A 27,606-nucleotide genomic window follows, 5' to 3' on the forward strand; every position below is an offset into this window, starting at 1 on the left:
CTGGTTGATGGTCCGGATCTGGAACACAGAACAGCTATCGGAGGAGTGGAAGGAGGGGGTAATATGCCCCATCTACAAGAAGGGCGACAAATTGGACTGTGAGAACTACCGAGCGATCACTGTCCTCAATGCCGCCTACAAAGTGTTGTCCCGAATCCTACTCCGCCGCCTAACGCCACAAGCAAACAGATTCGTGGGAAGTCATCAGGCAGGCTTCATGGAGGGACGGTCAACGACGGACCAGATATTCACATTACGGCAAATCCTCCAAAAATGCCGGGAACACCAAGTCCCCACGCACCATCTATTCATCGACTTCAAAGCCGCATACGACACGATCGACAGTGACGTACTATGGAAAATCATGGACGCTTTTCCGGGAGCTGATCAGACTGATCAAGGCGCGACGATGGATGGAACGCTGTGCTGTGAGTGGATTTCGGATGAATTGTCGAGTTCATTCGAATCGCACAGGGGGCTTCGACAAGGTGATGGTCTATCCTGCATGATGTTCAACGTGGCGCTAGAAGGTGTTATTCGACGAGCAGTGGGCGAAATGTGGTCACTGGTGACCGCAGACAATGACACCAGCCGTGAGATCCGGAGGCGAATTATCAGCGGCAGTCGTGCCTACTATGGACTCCACAAGTAACTGCGGTCGAGAAGACTTAGCCCTCGCACGAAGTGTAACCTGTATATGACGCTCATTAGACCGGTTGTTCTCTACGGGCACGAGACATGGATATTGCTCGAGGAGGACCTGCGTACACTCGGAGTATTCGAGCGACGTGTGTTAAGAACCATCTTTGGCGGCGTACAGGAGAACGGAGTTTGGAGGCGAAGGATGAACCACGAGCTCGCGCGACTCTACGGCGAACCCAGTATCCAGAAGGTGGTGAAGGCTGGCCGGATACGCTGGGCGGGACATGTTGCGAGAATGCCGGACGACTGTCCTGCAAAACAGGTGTTCGCTACGAATCCGGTAGGAACAAGACGAGTGGGGGCGCAACGAGCGAGGTGATTAGACCAATTGGAGCGTGATCTGGCGAACGTGGGGTGCCCGAAATATTGTAGAACGGTTGCCATGGACCGAATGAATTTTAGGAATAATGTTCGTCAAGTTATGTCGTGAGACGAAATACTATGTAAATAAATAAATTTCTCAAAAAACGGAAATTTTCCAAGATTATTTTTTTCTTTTGAAACCATTGTCTTTTCAAAGTTGGAAGTTGATACTTTGTTGATTAAAAAATAAAAATTGCATAGGCACTGATTTATTGTTTCGTTTCTTCTCTTCTCACTTCTGATTCGTAACAATATTTTAATCAAAAAACGTTTTAAGGAAATATCAATATTCAACATTTTTATGCGGTATAAGAAATAATTTTATGAAATCTTTCAGTCAATACCAAAAGTGTTGTCTATGGTCGGTTACAACAAATTACTTAATCAAAGTTTGCATCAATGCTCATTGGGGTAAAAGATGTAAAAACATTGATCAACCTCGTTTATCCAATACCACAGAGAACAGACTTACAAGCTCGAACAAAAAATATTCAAAAGAGTGTGTAAAATTTCAAATGCTGCTGCATCCAAAAAAACGTTGAAAATTGACTTGAAACAGTGCCATCTATTGCGCCGTTCAAAAGTTACAAACAAATTTTCAAGTGACGGGTTCAATTTATTGCTAGATAAAGCTATGATCATTTAGTATCCGGACCCCTTTTTTCGGTGATAGCTTCGTTACTTCGGATATGCAAAACTTTAGTAGCGTTGTGTTGGTTATGAAAAGAACTATCTTGCCTATTTTCTGAAGATTTTTAAGTTAACGTGTGTTTGAGATATTTACGATGCAAAAAGACGTGATAAAAATAATTTCGCACAATCGCCTCGGAAATACTTCATTGTCGACTTGAAAACTCATGAGCTGTTGATTTTTCTGAATTTTTTTTTTGGCTCAAATGTTTAAGAAGTGTAAGGAGCCATTCTAGGATGCTCACGAAGTTCAATTCAAGCATCGGAGTGGGACCCTGGATCTCAAATATGGCTTAAAAGACTATGGTTATTGCCTATTACTGAATGTAGACCTCTTAACTATGCAGTAAATCCGTTTCCGGCAGACAAAAAGTGTTGCCTGACTAGAAGACACCAAGATAATAACTAATAATGAGCAGTTCCATAGATCGCAATTGTGCAACCGGTTTTTACGCAATGAGACAGATGTTGACAGATGTGTTCTGATGGACAAAGAAATTTATGTTAAAACCGAATTTAAGAAGTCAAATTCTTCGAGATGCTTATAAATGAAATAGAGAAACGAACACACACATATAGAATCTCAGTGAAACTTCATGTTTCTTTGAAGAGATCTAAATTCTACTTAAGACTAAAGCGTACATCTTTCAAGGATATAATGGCTAGCATTTTACTAATGCCACCAGCCCACAGAAAGAGTACTATGTATGCCGTGACCGAGACTCGATCTCATGACCTCTGGCTTAGAAGACTGAAACGCTATCCTCTAGGCCACGGTTGGCGACGCTGCTCATGAAACGGTTCCAACCAGAATTCAATTGGTTTTTCCAGATGAATTTGTGTAAAATATCATGATTTTGCAAAGGTTTTGCTTCTGTGGTAAAAATAATAGGTCAATACATGACTGAAAAAAGTGTGCAATGAAAAAAAAAGAGATTTTAAAATAAAGTAAAAGTATTTCTAGTAATCAACGATAAATTATTATTTTTATATTTTTACATTAAATGTCATATTATCACCCTTGTTTCTTCCATAGAAATTTTTTCGATCAAATGAATAGTTTTTAAAATACACACGTTTGTAACTGCCTGGATTCTAAATTATCAAAGCCTTAAATGCAATATGAGTTACTTTTGATTGAACAGAATTTCACTTCCTTTATTCAGTACGGTTTATACTTATAGACTTTTTTCGGTGAGAGAAACAACTTTTTTTTTTAAATGTACGTAACGTTCCAGGTTATTTTTCTTCACCCATCATCAGATGTCCCCCAGAGTAACCCGAAACGTTACATAAATTAAAAAAAAAAAATTGTTTAACTAACCGAAAAAAGTCAATAAGTAAAAACAACATAAAAAGTACCGCTGATAAACTTTCATTCAATCCTTTATTTTCGCACTTTTAAGGCATGCGGTTTAACTAACAGATTTACAATAAATGTTTGCACTTCTTGAACGGTTATCGTCAGAGAACGAATCGGCTACATCCAGTCAATTAGGAACATTTTTGACAATCAGTCTTACCCATCAAAACTGATTCGAGACATCTCAAAGCGGGTACTTTCTAGTATCACTTTTGCAAACCATTGTGCAAAATTTAGCAAAACAGCGATTAACTTGTAAGATTTTTTCAACTATGCAACCGATTGAAAGTGTTACGAAACTTTAACAGCAATTTTCTTGAAACATGCCAAACAGGTCATACGACCTTTTCAAACTGACCAAAATTTTGTTTTATTTCTCAGTTTGTCTTTGACAGTTCTCTTTGGTGTGTTTGAAGACATCTGGTGGCCCAGCCAAAAAACAAAAATTGGATCAAAACGATTGTTGGAAAATTTACACAAGTTTCGTGGGCTAGCTTGTCCGTCTGTTCTCTGTGCCAATACCAAGTATTATGGACCCATAGAGTCTTGGGGACATTTTTTTCTACAAACAAGGACTTCCTAATGGGTATTGTGTTAAACTGACTTGAACATTTAAATGAAAGTAAAAAAAAAATATTTTTTTGGTTTTTATTTTAGACCAATGTTTACATTAGCAAGTTCTGGCTCGTGGAATATTAAAAATAAAGTTTTTTTTTCTAAGGCGTCAACATTCTAGAGGCTGAACAAGAATAGATATAACAGTTTAAAAAATAATATTATTTAGTTCCTTCCTTTTTAAGACATAACTTAGAGTCAACTTTAAGATGCCATGTACGTTCAAAAGAGAAATGAATAATTGAAAAAGAAACATTTTTGTACAACAAGCTTTTGATAAATAATGAGTCTGAAATGGGCAATGTTAAAAAAAATCGTAAAAAAGGTATTAGCTGTATTATTCTAGTTAGAATGAGTGTTTGGACTTTTTAGCATTGTAAAATACAAATCAGCAATTGAAAATAATACAGTTTGAAGAGGCCAACTACTTTCTTCATATCAAATATTTGATTTTATAATATAGAATTTAAATAATTTTTTACAAAAATGAGTCTTTTAAACTTATTCAAAACTCTTCAGAACATACATACAAAGCATGTTTAAGTTATCTGAAGAAAAATGTTTAAAATTTAAAATAAGGAAGATAATAATTTTATGTTTTATGGATCTAAAATATGATTTTATTTTATTTACTAAAAAATCTAACCGAAACTATCTCAAAAAATAAAAATTTTCAAAATGTAAAAAAATAGATGTTTTTAAGTCGTAAAATTGAACCAACTTTGAAATTTTGGGGAAGATCAGAAGACCTTCGGCGCAAATTGTCAGATAAAAAAATCCCCACTTATCAAAACACCCTAAGCAAGTTTAAGTCACCTCGACGCCACCCGCCTTACGATTGTATCGTGTCATCGCGACATCACGTCATCAGTAGGCAAGGAACCTATAGAAGAGTCGTCGTCACTCTATCGAGTAGACGGAACCTCACTTAGGTAATTGAATGCGCACGAGGCGATAGGAAACCTGGGTGAGAAGTGTTGAGGCCGCCGCCGCCGCCCGGCAGAATTCTCTAGCGCAAGTTCAGTATGCGTCCGGTGCTCGAACGAAAAGTGCCCCAACCACGTCGCGGCGTCTTCGAAAATCCCAAAAATTGGTTCCCAAGCAAAAGCAGCGTGGAGGCGTCGTCGCGATTCGTCTATTGCAGCGTTTGTGGGTAAACATCGCGAGTTTAGGTTGGAATATGCGCGGCACATTCCTAAAGGCGGTGTCCCTCAGTGTTTTCTTACCTGATAATGTGATAACGTGGGCCTAGAAAAAATATCAACAAGCCCAGCACACACCAGAAAACTAAGATGGGTGGTAGCTGTTTGTCCGCGGAATGAGAAAATGTTAACATTATTTGCGCTGAGTTGTTGCAAGAGTTATCGCGCATCGGAATCCTCAGGCTCAAAGCGTTGTGGCGCTTTGTGTGGCTTGACAACTTGTGGGCTCTCGCTTGGCTGAACTCAGCAAAAGCAAAGGCAAAAGCGTGCGTAATATGATCGCGACCGTTTATCATGAATTGCAATGTTATCTGCTGAGTATGTTTGCCAGTAGCGAAATTTCGATACAGTCAATCATCTTCTCCTTTTTCCTTGAAGTGTGTGTGTGTGTTTCTAACCGATAAGTTAAGTTCAATAATAATCACAGAATCGTGAGTAGCTGTGTTCCCACCGGCTAATCGAATGAACGATCAGCTGGTAGCCCAGGAAAAAAAATCCTATTGAATGTAAATTCTATATCTACCGGTGAAGTGCTTCTGTGAAAGCTGAATCAGCATATGTGGTAACAAATATTGTTATTGAAGAAAACATACTCGATGACAAAGTGAAGAAATTAAGTTTATCCGCGTTCAACAAACAAGATGATTATACGATTCATGTAAGTCTATATGATATTTATTCTTAATAATATGAATCAAAATTGAATTATGAAAAAAAAAACAAGAAATAAGAAGTAAATGTGTTTTGATGTTTTGATTTGTTAAAGGTTTCAATCGCCGTTATACATAATTATTGATTATATTAGTAGCTTAAATACTCTAGACTGACTGTGAAGAGGAGCTGCGATTTCTTCGCCACCTCTACATAGTCAGTCAGTGAGCCTAGAAAAAGTTTATCCGACCATTTTTAAGCTTTCTACACTAATTGCCCTACGCTTACATTCTTCACCACCCTTTCACATCTTTTTCGAAGCGCACTCGCTTCATTTATCCAGCTAAATTCTTCACAATGTCCTCAAAATTTCTACCTTAGAATTTCATCTCGCCGCAATGCCATTAAACTGTTATAATCAATGTTTTGAATTGTAAACCTTGCTATATTGAATCTACACGCTCGAAATTCTTTAACCAATTATCGTTAAAAAGTAACCATTTTCACACCTTTCCGCGTTAAGTGATTTTTTGGTTTCTTCCATAGAAGTCATTTTTTGACTTCTCTTTGAGAAGTGGAAATATGGTTACTTTTTAACCGCAAGAAATGATTGCGCAGAAGTTGAAAAACGGTTAATTTTGAACCGTAATTCGGAAAGCAGTTTGTAAATTCGTGAAATTTTCAAAATTGTAAATAAAATTTAAAAAAAACGAGATATCAATTATTTATTTTCTATGCGTGGTTAAAGTGTACGTACGGCTCTTTTTAATGTTAAAAACATGTTCAAGATAAAAAATCATGATATAAAAATATATGAACATTTAAAGTATAATCGAAAACTTTTTCCGTCTCTTCTCCTATTTTTCGCCTTGAACAGTCCGTACTTGCTGTCCCGCTCCCGAACCGTGGCACTATTCGGTTAGCACCAGATGAACTTTTCACGCTCGGCTTTCCGGTAATCGGCAATGTAGAACTGTGTTCCGACGCTCGAGCAGCGGCTAACGTTTGCATCCCGATTGATGCTGACCTTCTGCTGGTAATGACCTCCTCCAACGCGAGCTTTTATATAGGTTTTTTTTTTTCATTTTCATCTGGTTTTCACTGGCGGATGTGGCCAAAATTTTTGACACAAATATTCCGAAAGGCTAAAAAAACAAAAATTATATAAACAAAATACTTAAAATCGAATACAAGAAAAAATACCAGGTCCTTTTTCCTGCTTCTTGTTGCCAAATACCCCTGGAGGTTCATATATAGGCAGCTGCAGCACAAACTTTAAGTTGACCGCAATTCCAGCACGGTCTGTGGGTGGAGCTTTCCGGGCAGTCCGACCCGCCTTGCTCCATCCAAATGTTACGAATGTTATTCGACGGAATGATTGAGATAGCCAGTTTCTGTAGCACTATAGATGCGCTTATTCCAGATGTAAGTGCTCCCGTGCTAGCCGTTGCCATTTTTTCTCTGGAACTGATTCCGGACTGTACCTGAGCCATCCAATTGGTGCGCTGCAAATTTAGTTAATTTTATTTTGAGATTGTGATTTTATTGGACTAATTTTTTGACCAAATAATTACCTTTTAGATCATCTCCACGGTCACCCGAATAACAGTAAAAGATTTATTCTTTTGTCTTTTCAAAAAAAATATCCTTGCTTGCTCCTCAGGCAAATTTTCAAAATGGCGAAGAAAAAGGCCAAGTTTTTCAACCGTTTTGTGGTTAATACGCGAGAACTACCAAATGGTTAAATTTCTTCATAGAAAAATTCTTAAAAAATAACCATAAAGAAAGTTTGTCATCACAAACCATAAAATGGTTATTTTATAACCATAAATGGTTAAATAAAAACGAGCGTGTAGGAGGTACATATGTACCGTAAACTGTGGGAAATTCGATCACTTTTTTCATTCATTTTTGAATATTTTAGGGTTGGAGCTACGTTTGCGTAACACTTCAAATTTTTATTACACTTACTGAGAAAAGGAGTACAAAGCATGATCTGATCTTCAGGGTAACTTTGATCAGCATGGTTTTATCGTATCCAACATCTTCAAAACTATTGTTTTGGTGCACTTTAGCAAAGACGTCAGAAAAACAACAATTATAGTATTTTTTATTAAAGCAAAACTGCTTTTTACGTTTAATTTGGAAAGTTATAATCGAAAGATGGACAACGATGCTGCATAAATTTAGGGACAACAATGATGATCATTACTAAAAAAAAATCAGCTACAAAACAATGGAGTTTTGACTTCATACTTCATAGGGAATAGGGAACTTCCCTACTACTATTTTCATTTTCTTTTTTCTTCAAACTTTACGATTTGATAAGGTTACAAGCCATTTATCACAGATAGAGTTACTCTCAACAAATTTCAAATTTTTTAATTAAAAAAAATATCATTAACTGATTGTCCAACTAAAGCCAGAATGATTTTTGCCCAGAATGACAAATACCCAAAATCAAACCTCAGAATGAACCGTTACCCATATTTTTTTCCCATAATGCACCCTTTTCTTACTTACTTAATGGTCCCGCGTCGATTTTCCGGCGCATAGGGCCGTGGTGAAAGACCTCCACTGTTGACGATCCGGAGCCAGCGTCTTCACTTGGTCTCAGTCAAGATTTTTGTCGACAGTTCGGATTTCGGCGATTAGGCTCCGCCGCCACGAGTTTCTGGGTCTGGCTCTCCTTTGATGTCCTTCTGGATTCCATTCAAGCGCCTCTCTGCAAATTTCATTCTCATCTCTTCGCAGCGTGTACATGTCCATCTCCACTTACGTTCCAGAATCTCGATTTCTAGCGCCCTTTGATGACACCGGCGATGTAGTTCCTTATTTGAGATCCAGTTGCTAGGCCACCAAGCGCGGGTGATACTCCGCAGGCAGCGACCTACTTGCAGTTTTTGCGTCGTCACCGCTTACCTTTGTGCACCAAGTTTCAAACCCGTACAACTGTACTAATACACTTAAAATAAAGAAAAAAAATACAATAATACGGATTTGACGTTTGAGTTGAAGATTCGGATTTTAGTTCGTAGAGAGATCTGGCGTGAGCGCCAGATGATTCGAAGACTTACAAACGCAAATCGGGCTTCTCTGATCCGGGGTTCGATGCCTTTCCTGGTACCCCACCATCAAGTATAATCTGGCAACCAAGATACTGGAAGCACTTCACTTCACGAAATTGGAAGAATTCACTGTGTTGATTTCCATCGACTTGGTCTTTCCGACATTGATTTAGAGACCTACTGCCTTGGAGCTTTCGGTGAGGTCGTCGAGTTGGCTCTGTATATCTGGTTGTCTTTGGGCGAGCAAACCAATTTCGTAAGCCAGGTCAAGGTCGGTCAGCTGCTCCATTAATGAATGATGGACTAGTTTCTCTGGAACTCCTGGTCACCTTAGAGCCGCCCAGATGTTTTCGTGGTTCAGTCGGTCAAATGCTTTTTAGAAATCAACGAGCACAAGCAGAATAGAGTCCTTGAATTCGGTGATTTGTTCCAGTATTATGTAATCGTAGCGTTGTGATGTGGTCCACACATGATCGTCCGGATCGGAATCTAGCTTGTTGCCGTCGGAGTGTAGCGTCGATTTTCTCCTGGATCCTGTTCAGGATCACTCGGCAGGGTACTTTGAAGGTTGTACAGATCAAAGTTATGCCTCTCCAGTTACCGAACTCAGTCAGGTCTCCTTTCTTCGGGACCTTTACGAGGATTCCCTGCATCCTGGAAATGTTGCAGTATTCCACATGTCAGGGAAAAGACGGTGCAACATTTGTGCTGACAAGGCAGGGTCGGCTTTGAGCATCTCAGCAGGAATGAATTCGATTCCAGGCACTTTGTTGGACTTCATGTCCTTGATTGCTGCTTCTATTTCAGCCAGCGATGGCGCTTCCGAGTTGACGACATTTATGCGACTTACTGTTGGCGCTTCAAGCTGCGGGTTCCGTTGGCCATCGCTATTCGTGACTCGGAAGAGTTGTTCGAATTGCTCAGTCCATCGTTTGAGCTGATCTGTTCGATCGGTCAATAACTGACCTGCTCGGTCTTTTAGCGGCATTCTTGCATTAGTCCTTGCACCACTAAGGCGCGAGAAATATCATAAAGTAATCGGATATCTCCATTGGCAGCGGCTCTTTCTCCCTCTTCGGCTAGGGAGTTTGTCCAGGCTCTCTTGTCTCGTCTACAAGCTCGTTTAACTGCCTTTTCCAACTCCGCATATCGTAAGCGGACGGCTGCTTTGGCTGACCCGGTACATGCCTGCTCAATTCCAATTTTCGCCATTTTCCGATCATCGACCATCCTCCAAGTTTCATCAGACATCCATACACTTCTTCTTCCACAAACTTTACCGAGAGTACCATGGCTCGTCGTGACAAAGGCATTCTTGATTCCACACCGCTGTTCACGACTGTGCCGTCTCACGGCAATTCCGAGGCTCGGGATTCTAGCTGATCAACGTATGCCCTTTTTATCTCTGGATTCTCCGACCGGCGGACGTCGTATCGACACCGTTGGACACGCGCAACTCTCAGTCGTATCTTGCCAAGAACGAGGTGATGGTCAGATGCAATGTCTGCGCTTCGTTTGTTGCGGACATCAAGAAGGCTCCTTCTCCATTTTCGGCTGATGCAAATGTGGTCAATTTGATTTTCTGTTCGGCCATCTCGGGATACCCAAGTGACCTTATGTGCTGGTCTATGGGGGAAGAGCGATCCACCGATCACCATGTTGTTGTTCCCTTAAATTCTTTAACAAGCTCTCCGTTTCCTCTCATCTGTCCTAGACCATGGCGCCCCATGCTTTCAAGTCCTGATTGTCGGAGACAATTTTTGCGTTGAAGTCACCTAAGTGGATTTGAATGTTACCTTTCGGAATTTTCTCAACCACGCTGTTCAGTTGACTGTAAAGCTGCTCTTTCTTCTGCAAATTGGCAACGTTAGTTGGCGCATAGCACTGGACTATTGTAAGGTTTCTAACCCGTTTTCTAAATCTGGCTACGATTATTCTTTCGTTTATCGGTTGCCATCTAATGAGGGCGGCATGGGCCTGCGGGCTTAACAGGAAACCAAAGGACTTAGCTGGCGAGAATCGCATTTCATAAATTCAGCCACTCGCTGCGAGACAGACACTGTTTAGACATTTTTTATGCTCAAATTAATCACGATCTAGCTAAACTGATCAAATGCTCCATGCTATGTGAAGAACGAAATCCAGATTGGAGTTCGTGTAATATATTGTTTTATTAAATAGAGACGAGACGAAATGACCCTGTAGCAACATGGCGATGCTGTGCGCATTAACGGCTGAGATGCGTGCCAAAATCATCGGTTTTTCCACGGCCACGAAGAGAGTTTTCCGAAGTCACATATTTACTTGAATGAAGGCTTAGAAAGTTACATATTGGCTGAAAAAGAGAATCAGCTGTCCAATTCCCTGAAGTGAACTATATGTACTCATTAATGAACTTGAAAGCTGCAAAAGTGCTTAATGTAGGCTTGCCAGATACTTTTAGAAAAATGCGGGACATTTCACGAAAAAAAGCGGGACATTGAAAAACTCTTGAAAGAAAACCTTGATTGTTTAGCCAAACTTATACATTTACCATCAGCCTAAGTTGTTCATAGAGAGCACCGTAAGGATTTATGTTCAACGTGGATTGATTTTGCTCAGTGTTTCTTATACAACTTCTATTTGCACGTTTTTTTTTTGCAATAAGCACGGTTATTTTCCACGGTTCTCGCGAATTTACACGTTATTTGAGAGAAAATATTTTATGTCTTACTTGTAAACGGAGGATTTGATACAGCGTAAAAATTTTAAAACTCAAGAAAACTTACCTATTTATATACTTTGAACAATTGAGTCAAAAATTGCGGTGTATAAGGCAATTTAATTGAGATTTAGGCGAAAAATTTAGATCTATAATTATTTGGAAGCATTTTAAACAATATTTTCTTCATACCAAAGTTCTTCACAAATCATTGCACATTGGCAAAATTTGTATTTCAAATATCAAAAAAATTAGAAATCGCAGGTTTAATAGCCTGAAACAATACCTATTTTATGTGAAATGTCCTTAATTACTCAGCGAGAAAACAACAATAACTTCGTGAAAATGAATTTGAGCAAAATTTTGTTAAGGAAAACTGTGAAAGTTTCATGAAGGTTTTTGAAGTGATATATGAATTATAAGCCTTTTAAATGAGCTCTTTTTCATGAAAAATTGCTATTTTGATCAATAATTTTTTTAAAATGATAAATTCTCATACAAAAGTGAATATGATTGATCAACATTCAAATGAGATATAAAGCAATTATTTTATAAAATAACAAAATCTCCATAGGGATAAAAGTAGGAATAAAGATCGCTTCTTAAGATCTTCTTATTTGAAAATGTTCAAGTTATTTTAAGTAAAAACCTTTCAGCTCGTTTAATGAAGTTGCAATGACTGAAAGACATATTTGAAGGATTTTCTATGTCTAACCAATAAATTCAAATTGAGATCAAAGTTTGATTTTTTTCAGTTTAAGTCAGTAAACTTTGTAAAAATTTTCCAAAAAAAAAGCGGGACATTTCGAGGAAAAAGCGGGACGGCGGGACATTCAACATAAAAGCGGGACATGTCCCGCTTTTGCGGGACGGATGGCAACCCTAGCTTAATGTGTAAGAGACTTAAGTCACATAAAGGACACAAAAGTGCTCAACACGGGATTTATTGAGGCACAAAAAGGGCATTGAGGTGCTTTCTTCCTGGCTGGCTGGCTTTCTGGTAGGGCGGGTGCTACAAAATCATATCACCACCTCGAGTTTTAGTTTCAGTTAGAACAACATCTAGGCGTGGTCTTGTGGTAGCGTGTTCGATTCTCACCACGAAGGTTGGGGTTCGATCCCCAAGCCGGGCGAGATTTTTTTCAATTAGTAATTTGATACATGAGTGACCATCCTGTGGCGATATATGTAAAGAAATGTAGGAAAGAAGCAATTGAGCAGAAAATTGAACAAATGTCAGCAAACTTTGAAATCCGGTGCGTGTGGCATCATGGTGGCACCATGCATTGAACATAGTAAATAATCAAGAGAAGGTGATATGAACCTATGCCGAGGGTGCAATTGAGATAGAAAGAATTTTTTTGCGCATTACACGATTTTTTTTAAGCTGAATAAAAAAGCCACTGGAAGCTGAATAGAAGGCCATGATAACTTGTTTTGAAACTTGAAAGTATCAATAAGAACTTAAATTTTGAGCTGCATAGAACGTACTTCATATCCATGATGGGGCTGAGTAAGCTTTTTTGAACTTGTTTAATGGGACTTTTGGTTGCTTGGGATCACGGTAACAAGTCGGAGGCCCAGATCAGCCAGTGTTTCAGTTTGAAGAATTGTGTCAGAAGTCCACATTTAATTTTTAATATAGATTAAGTTACCGAAGTAATACAGTCCACAATTTTTTGATGTTTTTTTGAATGAGTGCGGTTTTTTTGTTCATCTGAAAGGTATACTATCGATCCATGCCATCAGAGGCGATCTTGAACAACTCTGTCTACTAATAGGTCTCCAGTTTGAATTTTTTTGGGATAGGAATAACTTTGATTTTCTTCCATTGCAATGCATTGATAGGGATATTTTGATGTTTTAATTATAGTGTTGAAAATATGTATGAGTGTGGGTAAAATGTATGATAAAATAATTGTTAGTAGTTTAATTATAACTTCATCAACTTCAGCAGCACGAGATTTTATCGTATCAAAATAATTTCAGATTCATCAAAATATTTAAATTTAAATCCATGCAATCTATGAAGACATTGTAGCTGTTTAACTGTGCTACTAGTAATGTTCGAAGTGAAATAATTATTTATTTCTACAGCAGAAAAATTAGTTACAGCCAAGTTACCTTCTCGTTCGCTCAACCCGAACTTTTTCAAAAAATATTTCAACAAAATTTAGCAGTAAATCAAAATTGATCCGTTTTTTGTCACGCTCAGTTTTTTTGCTTTAGCGATCAACGAGTTAACTTTATTGCCAAGCGTTTTATAATGATTTTTATCTATGGCAGATTTGGAACGCTTCCATGAATTGTAGGCAAAGTTCCTGTCGATTATTGCATGACTTATTTCATGGTTAAGCCATTCATTCTTGCGATAGCTTCTATATTTTAGGGGGAAAAGGACTCGTGAATTTGTAGCAAAGTTCTTGCAGTTACGAAACCAAAAACCTTCCGGTTGACGAAATTCAGTGATGAAAAAATCACATCTTCAAGATTTAAAAGTTATTCAGAGCAATCGTTTTCAGGAGGTTTGTAATAAAGTCCGAGTAAGAGTTTGTTTTTATTTATAAATAGAGTTAGAAATCCAAAGTTGATAATGAATAATGAAAAAATTGAATTCCTGTGAATTTTTCGAAACTTCTCAAAAATCTGTGAAGAAACTTTGCTCAAAGTTCTGTAATATTAATTTTTTTTCTGTGATTTCCGCATTGATATATTTCTGCAAAACACAGGTAGGTCATCAAAAGGAAACAATCAAATCGCACCAATAACTATGTCATCATGTGGGACGTTTGAAAACCGACATGACACTTGTTCTGTGGACTGTCTTTCGAAACTTATGACGGACTTAAACCTACTACTGCTGGTGGTGGCAGGATGATCCCACTTGAATGATGTCATCGGTTGGAGTTTGGAAGATGATTATTGTTTTGATTATACATAATATTGACTATATGAGATGGCAGTTCAGCAAACGTGTTTCTCATTTAACTAATCAATAAAGTTCGCGAACGGTTTTGCGTGGGTTCTTGACTGTGGATGCTTGACAGTTAAACAAACTCTCGATTCACTTCAGGATTGGCCCACTTGGCGGTTTTATGTTAAAATACCTTGTTTTAGAATTTACGGGTGTTTTAAAAGCCATTTTTTGTCATGTTCAAAAAACACTATTCAAAGCGGTTAATTTGTATATTTTCTCCAAAAAATTCATATCAATTGAACGTTACATAATTTAAAGAAGAGATCTAATTTTACTATACACTAAGACGTACATCTTTCAACGATATCATGGCTAGCATCGCACAAATGCTAAAACCAATAGAATGTATGCCATGACTAAGATTCGATCTCATGACCTCTGGCTTAGAAGACTTGAACGCTTTCCTTTAGGCCAAGGTAAACGGCAATAGATTTTGAGAAATAATAGGCACCAATTCCTTAGAGACCTGTCTACAGAGATAAATTTTCTTAAAATAAAATATGCATACAACTACTATTTTTAATTGTAGAATCGAAGCAGAATACAAAATAAAGTCTGAAACCTTCTGCGAAATTGAATTCATATTGAAATGATGACGCCGGAGCAAATTAAACACAGCTGTAAAATACAAACATTCTGCTTTAAGCCAACCTTCGTCTCGACATTACCTAAACGACCTTCATTGTCGAACAGTTTTCTTATCGCTTCGTTTTGAATACAATTGAGTGCTGATATTATCGCATTTTTTGTAGAATAAACTCGACAAATATTCCTATCCCAACCGTGGACTTTATTGGACTTCAACGTGTATTCTGAAAGTTCTACACAACGATAACAAAATTTTGATTCTGATGATTCATTTTTTACGTAACGATAAAAGTTCATTGAGATGTATAATATTCTTTCAATAGAAAAACTAAAACTAAACCTCTTGAAAAGGTGAAAAGATTTCAACCATGTATACACTACATCAACATCGTCGAAATTGTTGTTTGCAAAGCAAGTCTGGAAGCAACTCATATATGTGGTTTGAGCAAACCATCTGCTGTCGATGTTATAAAATTGATTTATGTTTTCTGATTTATCAGGAAATGGCAATGAGCTTGATTTGCTTAATTTTGTGGTTTCCATAATGTAAGCTTGAGTTTTCTTTTATTTGGTCCGATTGTTTGACAACAAGATCAAACTATGTTAGTTTGAATTTATCAAATTTCTGAGATTTTATAATCATAGGGATGTTAATGTATGTAAGTAGATAGTCGCAAAACAAAACTTTTTAAAACTGTATTGAGAATATGTAGGTAAAACGTATTTCAATTGGACTTTTATGAGATGAAACGTTTCTTTTAATTAGAATTGAAGAAAATAAGAAAATGGAAAAAAAAAGAAATATTTTTCATAATATTCTTTGACCAATAAAAATCGATATTATCGTTAATGGAACGCAACGCATGGTAATTTCAACAAATTTGACAATAATAGTTTGAATATTTTTCAGAAGCACTTAACACAGTCTAAATCATGTCTAATGACAATTGAGGTTGAGATGATTCAGAATTCAAATCCAAAACCAATAAATATGAACCGAAGTTTGGAAATAATGTTTCAAATAGTGCCTTTTCCAAATTTCGCCTTTAAATCCCATTGGGAAATTGAAGTTTCTCAATCCGAATCAATGGCAAAATAAAAAAATAGCTTTTATAGCGATATGAATTTTACTGATTTTTATTTTAAAAGAAAACTGATAACAATATCCCTGTCAGTTGCTGAAAAAGGGAGAAATTCAGAATAATTTTCTAACAATTGCAAATTTCCCATGAATGTAATTTAATAATAATTTGATATCAAATCTCCGAAAGTTTTCTAAAGATATTTTAGAGTAGGGTTGAAATAATTTTTTTTTTATACCTATTAAATTTGAAGGGATTGACGTTTATATATGTTGGGTTCGTTTTTCTTGTAATAAATTCCGATTGACAATTTCATTAAGATTTCGACGTTTACCTTAAGGCTGCACCATATAAAACGTACTTCATCACATTTTCTCAGTCAGCTGAACTAAAAAAACAAATCCTGACCTTGATTCCGGTATTGATCTCGACCCAGATCTTCATTAAGATCCTTCTTCTGATCCAGACCCTGGATACTATTAAAATCCTGATCCTGGTCTTGATCCTTATTTTGATCCTTCTACAGATTCTAAAATTTATCCTGAACATTATCGTATTCTGTTATTTCTGTTATTCTGATTCTGACTCTGAATCTTTTCCTGATACAGATTGCGATTCAGATCCATTTTCAGATCATGACCCCGATTTAATTCCAGAGTCAAAATCAAATCCTGAATCTAATCCTTATCTTGATTCTGATCAAGGTACAGATTTTAATTATGATCTTTATCCTGATACCTTCCCAGATTTTGATCTTGACTCTGACGTAGATCCTGATTGAAATCAAGGTTCTGAATTCCAATTTTGCACGTGATCATGAGCTTGATCCTATAATTTTTGTAGTTTTAGTCGTTTAAGTAATTTAATCATTTTTGTCATTTTTGTCATTTTTTGTCATTTTTGTCATTTTTTGTCATTTTTGTCATTTTTGTCATTTTTGTCATTTTTGTCATTTTTGTCATTTTTGTCATTTTTGTCATTTTTGTCATTTTTGTCATTTTTGTCATTTTTGTCATTTTTGTCATTTTTGTCATTTTTGTCAATTTTGTCATTTTTGTCATTTTTGTCATTTTTGTCATTTTTGTCATTTTTGTCATTTTTGTCATTTTTGTCATTTTTGTCATTTTTGTCATTTTTGTCATTTTTGTCATTTTTGTCATTTTTGTCATTTTTGTCATTTTTGTCATTTTTGTCATTTTTGTCATTTTTGTCATTTTTGTCATTTTTGTCATTTTTGTCATTTTTGTCATTTTTGTCATTTTTGTCATTTTTGTCATTTTTGTCATTTTTGTCATTTTTGTCATTTTTATCATTTTTATCATTTTTGTCATTTTTGTCATTTTCATCATTTTTGTCATTTTTGTCATTTTTGTCATTTTTGTCATTTTTGTCATTTTTGTCATTTTTGTCATTTTTGTCATTTTTGTCATTTTTGTCATTTTTGTCATTTTTGTCATTTTTGTCATTTTTGTCATTTTTGTCATTTTTGTCATTTTTGTCATTTTTGTCATTTTTGTCATTTTTGTCATTTTTGTCATTTTTGTCATTTTTGTCATTTTTGTCATTTTTGTCATTTTTGTCATTTTTGTAATTTTTGTCATTTTTGTCATTTTTGTCATTTTTGTCATTTTTGTCATTTTTGTCATTTTTGTCATTTTTGTCATTTTTGTCATTTTTGTCATTTTTGTCATTTTTGTCATTTTTGTCATTTTTGTCATTTTTGTCATTTTTGTCATTTTTGTCATTTTTGTCATTTTTGTCATTTTTGTCATTTTTGTCATTTTTGTCATTTTTGTCATTTTTGTCATTTTTGTCATTTTTGTCATTTTTGTCATTTTTGTCATTTTTGTCATTTTTGTCATGTTTGTCATTTTTGTCATTTTTGTCATTTTTGTCATTTTTGTCATTTTTGTCATTTTTGTCATTTTTGTCATTTTTGTCATTTTTGTCATTTTTGTCATTTTTGTCATTTTTGTCATTTTTGTCATTTTTGTCATTTTTGTCATTTTTGTCATTTTTGTCATTTTTGTCATTTTTGTCATTTTTGTCATTTTTGTCATTTTTGTCATTTTTGTCATTTTTGTCATTTTTGTCATTTTTGTCATTTTTGTCATTTTTGTCATTTTTGTCATTTTTGTCACTTTTGTCACTTTTGTCACTTTTGTCACTTTTGTCACTTTTGTCACTTTTGTCACTTTTGTCACTTTTGTCACTTTTGTCATTTTTGTCATTTTTGTCATTTTTGTCATTTTTGTCATTTTTGTCATTTTTGTCATTTTTGTCATTTTTGTCATTTTTGTCATTTTTGTCATTTTTGTCATTTTTGTGATTTTTGTCATTTTTGTCATTTTTGTCATTTTTGTCATTTTTGTCATTTTTGTCATTTTTGTCATTTTTGTCATTTTTGTCATTTTTGTCATTTTTGTCATTTTTGTCATTTTTGTCATTTTTGTCATTTTTGTCATTTTTGTCATTTTTGTCATTTTTGTCATTTTTGTCATTTTTGTCATTTTTGTCATTTTTGTCATTTTTGTCATTTTTGTCATTTTTGTCATTTTTGTCATTTTTGTCATTTTTGTAATTTTTGTCATTTTTGTCATTTTTGTCATTTTTGTCATTTTTGTCATTTTTGTCATTTTTGTCATTTTTGTCATTTTTGTCATTTTTGTCATTTTTGTCATTTTTGTCATTTTTGTCATTTTTGTCATTTTTGTCATTTTTGTCATTTTTGTCATTTTTGTCATTTTTGTCATTTTTGTCATTTTTGTCATTTTTGTCATTTTTGTCATTTTTGTCATTTTTGTCATTTTTGTCATTTTTGTCATTTTTGTCATTTTTGTCATTTTTGTCATTTTTGTCATTTTTGTCATTTTTGTCATTTTTGTCATTTTTGTCATTTTTGTCATTTTTGTCATTTTTGTCATTTTTGTCATTTTTGTCATTTTTGTCATTTTTGTCATTTTTGTCATTTTTGTCATTTTTGTCATTTTTGTCATTTTTGTCATTTTTGTCATTTTTGTCATTTTTGTCATTTTTGTCATTTTTGTCATTTTTGTCATTTTTGTCATTTTTGTCATTTTTGTCATTTTTGTCATTTTTGTCATTTTTGTCATTTTTGTCATTTTTGTCATTTTTGTCATTTTTGTCATTTTTGTCATTTTTGTCATTTTTGTCATTTTTGTCATTTTTGTCATTTTTGTCATTTTTGTCATTTTTGTCATTTTTGTCATTTTTGTCATTTTTGTCATTTTTGTCATTTTTGTCATTTTTGTCATTTTTGTCATTTTTGTCATTTTTGTCATTTTTGTCATTTTTGTCATTTTTGTCATTTTTGTAACTTGTTGTTTGAAATTTTCCCAATCCCACAATATCTATCTAGTATTTAGGAGGAAACCATCAATCTGTAAATTTTTCTATCTACCAGTCCTTGGCAGTTTTGAGAGATGTGTCATATTAAGCCCCATACGGTGGACCCGGATTGAACTTCTTTAGATAGGATTTTACTGCTTTAAATACATATTCAGCACTCAGATAGATAGCTGGGTGGGTGGCAAGATAAAGAATGAATAGAAATAAAATAACCAGAATTATCCGTGTGCGGTCACGCGAATATAAATATTCCTGAAGCGTGTCGGCATCGTTTGATATTGATCTCTGCTTGGTTTTATTTTTCTTTCTGTAGCTTATCTTTATGCCAAGGATCTAATGTTTGCCTTACATTTGGCTTATCATTATTTTCTAAAGTTGTCCCATTTTGTTTCTTCAATCAACAGGTATTCTAATCTACGCGAGCAACTGTGAGTGCAACTGAACTACGAATGAAAATTGTGATTTGAGAGATCAGCATCAACATACCGGCAGATAAAAGTGCAAGATCAGTGCTGCCATGCAAAGTGCAAACGACTATAATATGCAGCGCTGACTCCCTGTTAAGGTAGTCGCTTTCGACCGACAAAACATGGGTAAATCGACTAGCAAATTAGATAAACGGCGGTCTCAGAGTAAGTATACAGCAGAATGTTGTGGGCATGCATATTAATTAATATACGCCCAGCATCCAGCATATTCAACCGGTCGCTAATTGGAGCTCACAGTAAATGGGTGTGATGCTGTTTGGGATCTGTTTAGGTCTTACGCAATTTAATGAAAATTTGGGTGTGAATCAGTTCAAAACTTTTTGAATGGGAAATTTTCAATATTACATATCCTCCTTTTATTGTGACGTCACACTTGTTTTGATCAAATTTTGTTTCATATAGGGATGGAAAAGGGAATGAACAAAATAATACTGAACACATATAAGGTTGATTTAAAAAAGGGAAATAACTGGAAAAAGGGAAGCTAATTTGTAAACATTGATTAATTTCGATTCCGCTGAAATTCACGCCAATCTGCCTGGCTTTGGGTATGCAAATCGAATCCTCACCCAGGTCAGCCGGAATGTAATGTAGAACAGGGAATCCAGCTCAATTTACGATTTGTCATTAAAATAAATTGCACTTTGATTGACCCGTCATCGCGGTTTCATTTCCGATTGGCCGGCGCAGCGTCGCGAGTTCAGCAAAATGAAGCCATTGAACCTTTTCCATGTGCGCTCTGCTCTGCCCTGTTTGTTGTCGAGTTTTTCGCCAATATTTTTGAATTGCTCTGCAATATATTGACTGCAATTTTTGCGCTCTTAACAAACATCACACATGTGTGCATGCCGTAGGGTAGGGGTGATGACAGGCCGATAATGATGATGACCAAATAAATTCGCTTTTTATGTTTTCACACTTATGATGCCATATATTGGACAAATAGGTGCCTTTTTTGCGGAGCCAATTTGAAATAATTAAATTTCCAAAACGCAAACCAAAGCTAAAGTAGAGTTTATAGAATACGTTTGGTTCTTTCATAAACTTATTTTTACCTCTCATATTCGAAATCGAAGTTTTCAAGGACAGGCTATCGATTTCAGGTGTCTAATTTTATGTGACGGGTCGGGAAAAGGGGTCGTCCATACAACAAAAACTTTGTTTTAGTGATATCAACTTCATTATACATCGGATTTAGATGAAAATTGGTACATGGAAGATTTTAGGAACGAACAATCGATTTCAAATGTCAAATTTGGAGCAAGTGGTCAGTTAAAGGGGTCGCCCATATTAACTTTCACTGTTTTTCGCGATACTGACGTTTTAATGCATTGGGTTTAGATGAAAATAAAAAAATTGGGATTTCAAGTTATGTCGTGAGACGGAAAACTATGAAAATAAAAATAAAATAAAAATAAATCGGAGTTTTAAACGACGGGTAATATATTTAAGGTTTCAAATTTTGGATCAAGGGCCAGCCAAAGGGGTCGTCCTTATTAACTTTTCTCTGTTTTTGCAATATTGGTATTTTTATGCATTGGATTGAGATAAAAATTTACATACAGAGATTTAAAGAAACGAGCAATCGATTTCAGGTACCAAATTTTCTGTAAAGGGTCGTTCTGGAAAATGTGTCATCCATATTAACTGCAAAAAATGGCGCATAAATGCATAGACTCGATATGAAAATTTATGCCTACGAATGTAGTAGTATATCGGGGTAAGATGGAACATTTCATGTAAAATAATGATTTTGGAAATGATACAATATAAACATATTTTCGCGAGAAAATTATTAATTTTTCTTTTATTTTCTCTTTATTCAACTACGGCGTATGGTCTCTGAAGGCCTAAGACTTTTATCACTCTTAAAATCATCCAGATAAAGACTGTATTCGAAAAAAATGGAACACTTTCATTTGTGAATAATTTTTGAACGGATAAATGAAAATTGACTAAATTTTCAGTAATACCGTCAAACGGAGCATCATGCAACAGCGGGGTTCGATGCAACATTTATATAACACTACATTAAATCAATTTTTAATTTAATGTATTGTAATGAAGTTATCTTTTAATGATCACAAAATGATGATGACATAATTTCTCACATCTTAAGCTAGTTTTCTTAAGTTTTTTATTTTTATGTAAAATTTGAAAAATCGAGCAATAAATGTACAAATTTTAACATTTTTTTATGCCGAAAAAAACTTTACCCAGTATGACGGATCGGCTTGTTAATATTACCTACAAACTTTTTACTGGTTTCCTCATGTTATACCAACATTGTTGGTGAAAAAATATTTTTCGAACAATCACCCAATTTTTTTAAATAAATATTTTTAAAATTCCGTTAGCTGTCTGGGGTTAAATGCAACACAATGCAAATCAAAGAAATACTTTGTAAATCTCGTCTCCATGTGTTGGAATATGAATGTTTTGCATCACGCGTTTGTAAACATTGGAATTTCATTCATCCAAACATTTATTTTAATGATTTCAGCTTTTAGAATTTTTCGTAGTATTATTTAACCCCTAAATGTATGCAGCATCTACATTTTCAGAAAAAAATGTGAAAATTAGTTATTACAGACCCAAAAACTACTGCAATTGGTGTTAGCATGCGTAATGGTCTTTAAGGCATCGCTAATATATTAAAAACTATAAATTTTCGTGCGTGTTCATAAGATTTTTCATTAAAAACAAAGTTTGTTGCAAGTTACCCCATTTTCTAAGGAGGGTGAAAATCGCATGTTTTTAGAAAATTAAAAATAACTGAAGAAACCTATAATTTTTCTAACTACGCCAATTTGATACCCCAGCATCCTTAACACTTTTGATGCATAAGGGGTAGGATTAATTGTGAACATAAGTTTTTTAGAAGCCATTGAAGTTGAAAATTGTTGCATGTTGCCCCAGTTGACGGTACTATGTACCTAGTGATGTAATGTTTGCATGTGCAAAATTTTGTGGCGATCTGTCAAGTAGTTTTTGAGATAGCGTCTAACGAATAAATTCATTGACTAAAATTTTTGGGCGGGATCGTGAAAAATCTTTAAAAGGCCCATTGAGAGACCTCAAAACAGCTCGAAATCAACTACCTATTTTACCAAAATTTATGTGGAAAATCATTCTAGAAGTCCTACAGGATCTTACAGTGAGCGAAAATTGGAATAAAAGTAAGAATGATTTATTCCATGAAGGTATGTGGCGTGAGAGGTTTACAAAAATGCCATCCGAAACTTTCAATTGGAGAAGTGGTAAGGAAGGTCAATTTTTCTGTCTGATTCACTCAACAAACCAAAAAAACAGACCAAAAATCTTGTCTCAATGATAAAAATAGCTGTTCCCCGATAAAATAATCAGAAAAAGGTGGTTCAATCGTGCGAAAAATAGTAGACCCGTAAGCGTGGTGAAATTTTGAAAAATTTCGCGAAGGAAATCGATACGATTTTTCATTGAAAAGCCTAGCCTGAATGTTCCGAAGAAGAACGAGAAAAAAGTTTTTAAAAAATGTAGCTAAGTAGTACTAAATTTGCTGACGATCTGTGGAAGATGCACATCGATAAGTGGTACATAACGATTAGCACAATAAATGGCCAAATATACCAAACAATGCCTAAAACAGCGATCGTTTTCCTTCCATAGCACTTTCAAAGGTCTCTCAAAGTTATTACTCTGTTTTGGTTGAATCTGAAATCGTGCCATTAAGCGAAAACTGTGTTGAAGTGATAAAAAGTTACTAATTTCGTATTCTTGCAGAAGGTGGTTAATATGCTAAACTTGTCATAATTTCGGTAAAATAGAAAATTTTAAGTTATTTTGTAGTTCAGGCTCCAGATGTTAGACTCTATCTCAAAAACTACTTGGCAGATCGCCACAAAATATTGCACATGTAAACATTATATTGCAAAGTAGTATCAATGAAAATTTTATGAATTTTCATTTATCCGTTCTATAGTTATTGCCAATTGAAAGTGTTGAATTTTTTTTCGAATACAGTCCTTAAATGTGAAAATCAAATTTAAATAATGAAATTTCAAAATTCGACAGAAAGTGGTTACGGTCTTTCTTCAAAAGCGTAATATTTCTTGGATCGCTTTACCTTTTGGTCCAATTTCAAGATGGTAACAGATGCTTAAGGGAGAAAGTATTTCAATACAAATAAACATATTGCGGACCAGGAAGGAGTATTCGTGTGCTTGAACGGTGAAGTTTGGAAAAGTTTGTGCTCCGGTAAATTTTTTTTCCAAAAGTTTTGTTTTGTGAGGAAATTTAAATTCTTTTATTCGTTTGAACACTTATTTAAACAATGTTGAGTATCAGTGTTAGAACAAAGTGAAGAAGTGGTCGCAAATAGTGGGAAGAAACCTAATGAGAATGTTTGCCAGCCGATGCGGATTTTGCAGTTTATAAATTGGTGAACTCGTTCCTTACAATATTTTTTTTATTACCATCTGCAATTCCGTCTTGAAATGAATTTGTGTAAAGCGCAAATTTTGTTGTGAAGTGTATCATATTGTGTTTGAAAATCCATAAAGATTCAAAATTGGAAACAAAGGTAAAAAAACTAGCGATCGCCGGTTTGGGGAAGTTTTTTTCATGATATTGCCGAAGTGCAGTTTATCAATGCTTAGCTTGCTGCGACCATAACAGTTTGCTGCTTCTCAAATTTATTCAATATAGATTTTGAAACCTTTGGTGAAATAATAAGAATGTTTTATTTTTTCGACTATGTTATATCATTTCAAAAGACTAAAGAATTGCGATTGATTTTGTTATTTTTTTTTTAATTTTATTTTATAAAGGGATTCTCAAAACAGATAAAATAACTATTATGAAATGGAATTGCAGGTGGTAATAACATAAGATATGAAACAATATTTTTATTCAGTATATATTGAAATAGCTTAACTCTATTGTGGGGTTCAGTTGGGGAATGGACAGGACATTAAACGATCGGAAGACTGATATACAATGGATTGTGGGTTCAAGCCAGCCGGAGTATCCTGACAAATTTAGAATTATGGGTAGGGTACTTAGGTACCTTTTCAGGATTCTTCATTTGTTTTGAACAGTTTGAAGGGAGTGAGATGAGTCCAACCTGTCCCAAGCCAGTGGTAACGGACCCCTTGGTTGTGCTGCAATTATTTATGATGGGTTAAGAATGAACAATTTTTGAATGTGCGATCGAGACTTCCCGTACCGCCTCGGGTCGAAAGACCTATCAGCCACTGGTGGGTTCTCATACATACATACATACAAATAAATATATTGCGGACCAATTTCAAGATACATATCTTGTTTTTTTTTAACTTGCCACGAATGGTCTTCACTCATAAGCATCATACATATAAGCCTGGGTTGAGTTGCAACTTTTTTAAATTTCTGGAGGTTTTTCCTACTTCTTAGTAGTTTAGCTAACTCGGATAATTTAAGGGAGTGAATCGAGACACATTAATCAATAGAAAACGCATCAATGAAGGAGATAGTAAGTTGCTATCGAAATATCGGTATCTGAACTGTTCTTATACCGTGGTTGAATTAAAGGGAATCCTTCGGTTGCTTTGATTCAGTTCAAATCACCTGTAGCTTCTTTTTGGTCAAAACGACCGACATAATTTTTGAAGATTTTAAAAATTAGGCTAGGGAGTCGGGTTTCGATTTGAAGTTTCGTATAAAAAAACGTGAAAATTTGTTCGGAGAATGTCACTTTTTTTTCTTGAAGATTTTATTTCCCCTCGATGTAAATGAAGTTCCTATATATGGAGCTAACTGAAAAATTATCTGGCTACAACTTTGCCGAAGACTGCGAAGCTGTAGGAGTTAATTATCATCAAAAAGCAGTCTCAACGAAACCAAAAAAATTATGCATCTATAACTTGATCAAATATGTACGTCACTTGTTTGCAGTTGCATTTGCCCCATGATCATCCAGATTGTTGACATTTTTGTAGGATTTAAGCTTTTCATTGAGTTCTTTTAAAGGCATAGATGCAATACAATTAATAGGAAAAGCGTAATATAGGAGTTAGTTAAGTCATAACTTTTCGTTCATTTTAAATATAAAATCATATGATTAAGTGATATATTTCAGATCTTCATTAATGACGGAAATAAGAATAAAAAATATAATAAAGACTAGGAGAACGAATATAGATTTCTTATCGACATGACTCAGCAAAATTCTGATTTTTCGACAAAAACAGTTTCTGTAAAAATGTGATTCAACCCAAAAAGTTTGTAACGATTACACAGGCGAACAGCACTTTTGGTGCCTATGTTTCAATAGCTGATTTTGTAAGATTTTGGCGTCCTGAATTCAAAACATTTCACATATTTTGTTGGTTTATATGGCGTAAAGAAATTTTAAAATTGATGAGTTTTTAGTAAAATCGATTTTTTATAACTGATAAACCTACATAAAAACCAAAATATGATTCTGAACCAATTTACGTTCCTTTATTCAATCAAGGACTCAAATATTGCCAAGATATTCTAGTATCAGAGAATCAATGCTCTAAAACAAAATGAATGCTACAATTTATAGAAATTTCAAAAAAGAAGGTTACAACTTATTCCGACATTATCAAAGAAAGTCGTTGAATATTGGATATATTAGAATTTTATTTATTCAACAACTTTTTTGAAGACAGAGAAATAATTAGATTTGCGGTTTTGAAAATATAAAGGATTCAATTTAGTTTATTTTTTTTTGAAAATTCGTCAAAATTCTCGTGTTTTGCAGGTTTGGTAAAAAAAAAAAACAAATAGAAAACTTCCATAACTTTTTTCTCGGAATTCAAAATTACTCGCGGTCTTCGGGAAAATTGATCATTGAGTCAAAAGGTATTTGTATTATACAGTTTTGTCTAAAAAGTACACAAATTGACTAACCTCGAATAAGTCAATTTATGCTCTGAGATTCCTTGCACCTCGAAAAAAAATGTGAGTTGGTTGTGTTATTTGTGATGCTATTTCCAGAAATTTCATAGCCAAATCAGGCCATACATCGATTAAAGTGAATATTTGAAAATAAGCAATCCACATAACCAAATTCATAAGATTTCCTTGATTCATCCTTAGAAAGCTTATCCCAGAGATACCTAAATAAAATTAAGAAAATTTATGAAATCTGTATCAGACTGATCAAGGCGACGATGGATGGAACGCAGTGCTGTGTGCGGATTTCGGGTGAATTGTCGAGTTCATTCGAATCGCGCAGGGGGCTTCGACAAGGTGATGGTCTATCCTGCATGATGTTCAACGTGGCGCTAGAAGGTGTTATTCGACGAGTGGTGGGCGAAATGCGGGGCACGATCTTCAACAGATCCAGTCAACTTATCTGCTTTGCCGATGACATTGGTATAGTCGGCAGATCATCTGCGGCGGTGGAGGAGATCTACCGCAAACTGAAACGCGAAGCAGGAAGGATTGGGTTGATGATTAATACGTCCAAGACGAAGTACATGCTGGCCTGCGGATCCGAGACCGACCGAACCCGGTTGTCCAGTAATAACAAGGTCACGATCGACGGCGACGAGCTGGAGATAGTCGAAGACTTTGTCTATCTCGGCTCACTGGTGACCGCAGACAATGACACCAGCCGTGAGATCCGGAGGCGAATTATCAGCGGAAGTCGTGCCTACTATGGACTCCACAAGCAACTGCGGTCGAGAAGACTTAGCCCTCGCACGAAGTGTAACCTGTATATGACGCTTATTAGACCGGTTGTTCTCTACGGGCA

The 27,606-nt window shown here is 35.3% G+C and overlaps 1 protein-coding gene across 2 annotated transcripts in view; it reads left to right on the top strand.

The window, feature by feature from the left end:
- Positions 1–4,781: 4,781 nt before the first annotated feature.
- Positions 4,782–27,606, top strand: part of LOC129748909 (breast cancer anti-estrogen resistance protein 3 homolog) — a 353,061-nt gene continuing 330,236 nt past the window's right edge. For both annotated transcript variants that reach the window (XM_055743704.1, XM_055743705.1), the window contains exon 1: positions 4,782–5,593. The gene's annotated coding sequence lies outside the window, so the exon portion shown is untranslated. The remainder of the gene's footprint in view (positions 5,594–27,606) is intronic.

The sequence above is a fragment of the Uranotaenia lowii genome, chromosome 2 (genome assembly GCF_029784155.1).
Source record: "Uranotaenia lowii strain MFRU-FL chromosome 2, ASM2978415v1, whole genome shotgun sequence".
Taxonomy (NCBI): Eukaryota; Metazoa; Arthropoda; class Insecta; order Diptera; family Culicidae; genus Uranotaenia; species Uranotaenia lowii.